Source organism: Theobroma umbraticum, unplaced genomic scaffold, assembly GCF_002168275.2.
Source record: "Theobroma umbraticum cultivar Fairchild unplaced genomic scaffold, ASM216827v3 scaffold_95.0, whole genome shotgun sequence".
NCBI classification, from domain to species: domain Eukaryota; kingdom Viridiplantae; phylum Streptophyta; class Magnoliopsida; order Malvales; family Malvaceae; genus Theobroma; species Theobroma umbraticum.
This window is the reverse complement of record NW_018397257.1, coordinates 6,388,916-6,393,237: the sequence shown is the minus strand read 5'-3', so window position 1 is coordinate 6,393,237 and position 4,322 is coordinate 6,388,916. Positions and strand designations below refer to the sequence as shown.

Here is a 4,322-nt window from a genome sequence, read left to right as displayed (position 1 = left end):
ATAATTAATGAAGGCTATCTTAATTATTGATTCTAATTTACCATGATTACCATTTCAATTGTTATGATTTAGTTAACTTGGTTATTCTATTTGATTTGATGATTCTAATTGTAATTTTTCTTAATTATAGGCTTGATCTAGGGAATTCTCTTTTATTGCATAGATTATTTTTCCTTTTGTATTGACAATGAAACTTGTATATAAACCTCTGGTGGTTTCTTAATAAAATCATCCAAAGAGTATTCAAACTCTTCATGGTATCAGAGTAAGTTGCAGATAACCTAAGCTAAATTTTTTATGACTGATAAGGGTGAAGGAGGAGTAGATAAGGCAAACGTGAGTTTGGTACCAACCATAGGTGTGAATATATCGAATAGCACCTTGGTCGATACCAAATCACCCTATTATCTACATTCCTTTGATCATCCTGGGCTAATATTTGTCACTCACCCTTTAAGTGAAACATGAGACAACTATTTCACTTGGAGGCGCAGTTTTCTCAACGCCCTTCAATCCAAAAATAAAGCAGGATTCGTGGATGGAACGATTTCAAAACCGGAAGTCAATTCACCAGAGTTTCAAGATTGGGTACAGTGTAATGCAATAGTATTATCCTGGCTAATCAATGCTCTTTGCAAAGAGTTGCAGGGTGGAGCAGTACATGCAGAGAATGCAAGTGAGTTATGGGCAGACCTTAAAGAAAGGTTCACACAAGGCATTGCTCCTAGAGTTTATGAACTCAAGCGGGCCATTGCACTCTTACAGCAAGAGAAAGTTCCAGTTTCTTCCTACTATGGAAAATTGAAAGCACTATGGAATGAAGTTCAAACCTTTCGACCTTTACCTGTTTGTTCCTGTGGAAAGTGCACTTGTGGTGTGACAAGGTAGATGCAGGAGATGTGTGAGGAAGAGAAAGTATTCAATTTCTTAATGGGGTTGGATGATAATTATAGAACCGTTAGGTCACAAGTTCTTAGCATGGAACCCTTGCCCACCATTGGACGAGTCTATGCAATTGCAGCACAAGAAGAAAAACAATTAGCAGTGGTTGCATCACGAGCCATGGTGCTCGAAGGAACTGCCATAATGGTTAGAAATCAAGCCACCGGTAGTGCAAGGCATGGCAACGGACTGAAGGTTGGGGATCAACGAGTTGATCGAAGCAATGAACAGCGAGATCGACGTAGTGGTGAAGGTTCTCGTCCTTGTTGCTTGCACTGTGACAAGATCGGTCACACCCGTGATGATTGTTATGAGATTGTTGGTTACCCAACAGATTGACAAAGGAAATCAAAAGTTAGAGGAGACCAAGCATGTGTACGTAGTGATAGGGGGCCAAGAACTTCAGCAACGTTGACTGGCACGAAAGCTCGTGCTTTCTTGGCTGGGACAGAGACAGGCATGCCTCAGGAGTGTTCGTTACTTGTTCCTAGCCTAACACAAGCTCATATTCAGCAACTGATAGATCTTTTGGATTGAAAATCCAACAATAGCAATGGGCCAATAGTCAACATGGCCTCTAATATGAACTTTTCTGGTAAGAAAGACAATTCGTGGGTAATTGATACTGGGGCCACAGATCATATTGCCCATCAAATCAACAATTTATCTAACATGGTTGAAAATCCTGATATTCCACCTGTTCAAATTTCGAATGGTGACACTATGCTAGTTCATGCTTTAGGTCGAGTGAATCTTAGGCATAACTTAACTTTGGAACGGGTTCTGGGTGTATCCGAATTTTGTTTTAATTTACTATCTGTGAGCAAAATAACTCGTGACTTAAACTACCTTCTCATTTTTGGATCTGAATTTTGTGTAATACAGGACTTACACTCGAGGAAGCTGATTGGAGTGGGTATAGTGCGAAACGGATTGTATCATTTGGAGCCAATGAGGGCGGGCAAGGCATTTTTGGCTAAAACTAAGGATACTAGCAAAGATACTGTGATTCTATGGCATCATCGATTAGGGCACATTCCTTTGGATCGTCTTTCAATGGTTTCGAATATATCTATTAATTATATTAAAAAGGATAATTTTCTTTGTGATGCATATTGTAGGGCAAGACAAACTAGATTACCTTTTCTGAATCATAAGAATAAAAGTCAGCATGTTTTTGATTTAATTCACTGTGACATTTGGGGACCTTAGCACACCACATCTTTTTCAGGATCACACTATTTTCTTACCATTGTTGATGACTACAGCAAGGCAACATGGGTTTTTCTCATAAAATATAAATCAGAAACTAGAAATCTCTTACTTTATTTTTTTCAGTGGGTCAAGACACAGTTCAATCCACAGGTAAAGATGTTACGAATAGACAATGGGATGGAATTTAAGCATGAGGATTTGGTGGACCATTACTTTAAAAATGGTATGGAAAGACAAACCAGTTGCACAAACACACCTCAACAGAATGGTGTGGTGGAACGCAAACATCGCCATCTTTTGGAAGTGGCTCGTGCACTTCGATTTCAAGCTAATCTTCCCATCACCTTTTGGGGAAAATGTGTGCTTACTGTAGCATATCTGATCAATCGCATGCCGCTTTCAGTCATAGAGAACAAGACTCCGTATGAGAAATTGCTTGGTAAGCCTCCGACTTATGATCATCTTAGATCTTTTGGGTGTCTCTGTTACGGGCATGTCAATAATAAACCACGTGATAAATTTGCCTCTCGTAGTAAACCAGGTATCTTTGTTGGTTATCCTTCGGGACAGAAAGGATATCGCATATATGATCTTGAAAGCAAAAAGATTTATGTTTCACGAGATGTGCAATTTTGGGAAGAAATATTTCCTTTCTACAAGACCGATGAAAAGGTAAATAATTTGATTGCTGCACAGACACCTCAGATCACTTCGCTTAGTTCATTTGATGAACCACTAAGACACTCGAACCTAGAAAATATGACACAGCAAAAGCAGATTGAAAGTTCGCTAGTCAGTCCACAACAAGCTAGGTTGGCCCAACATGATGATATAGAAGCACCAATGGGTCGCAAAGTCAACAACCCAAGCTTGGGGACAAAGACTTCACATGATTCATCTCTGAGACACAAGCCTTCAATCTCAGTTTGGAGTCCCATTTTGAGCCATAGAGAAGATAAGGTCAACCAAACCCTTAATGCACCTGATTCTCTTATGGTTGAACCAAGGATAGATATTCAAGAAGTTAATGTCCCTTCAACACATGATGAACAACACAATATTGTTACTACCAAACGACAACGACAAGTTTCAAAGAAACTTTCTGGTTATGATTATACATTGCCCCCTCACTTGCTTCTGCGACGCACTCTTCACCTCCTACGGCTAACTCGACGATATATCCTTTATCTCACAATATTTCTTATTCCAAATTTTCTAGAGCTCACAATGTATTCTAGTGGCCATCTCTGCTACCGATGAGCCAAAGTCATTTTCTCAGGTACTTAAATCGCAACACTGGGGTGATGCTATGACTAAGGAGATAAGGCATTAGAAGTAACAAAACTGGACCTTGACATCTCTAACTCCAAGGAAGCGAGCCATTGATTCCAAATGGGTGTACAAAATCAAATACAATCCAGATGAAACAGTAGAACGTTATAAAGCATGGTTAGTTGCTAAGGGATATACTCAATTGAAGGGGTGGATTTTCATGAAACCTTTGCTCTAGTTGCGAAATTGGTCACGGTACGTTGTCTTTTGGCAGTCGCTACGGTACGTAAATGGGAGTTGCACCAATTAGATGTTAACAATGCCTTCTTACATGGTGATCTTGAGGAAGAGGTCTATATGAAAATAACTCAAGGCTTTGCCAAATCAGGAGAGCAGCGAGTTTGTCGTCTCAAGAAATCACTCTACGGGCTTCGACAAACATCACAAAATTGGTACCAAAAATTCACTAATTCCTTACTGGCCATTGATTTTGTCTAATCTCATGCAAATCATTCTTTGTTTACATATTCGGCCAAGGAATCATTTGTTACGGTATTAATCTATGTTGATGATGTAATAGTAACAGGGACCGACTCACTGAAGATTACTCAACTCAAAGCTCACTTGGATCGTGAGTTTTGTATAAAAGATTTGGGAAAGCTGAAATATTTTTTGGGAATTGAGGTAGCACGATCTCCGTCTGGTATTGTCTTAAGCCAACGAAAGTATATGCTTGATATATTGGCAGATAGCGAACTCACTGGTTGCAAACCTGCATCAACACCCATGGACCAACAAATCAAGCTAGATCTTGATATAGGCCCTCTTTGTTCGGATCCAGGGCAGCATAGAAGGATGATTGGCCAATTGTTATATCTCACAATTACACGACC

The 4,322-nt window shown here is 39.6% G+C and overlaps 1 pseudogene; it reads left to right on the top strand.

Moving 5' to 3' along the window:
• The first annotated feature begins 254 nt into the window (after window positions 1-254).
• LOC149527444 (uncharacterized) lies at window positions 255-1,281 on the top strand (annotated as a pseudogene).
• The last annotated feature ends 3,041 nt before the right edge of the window (window positions 1,282-4,322 follow it).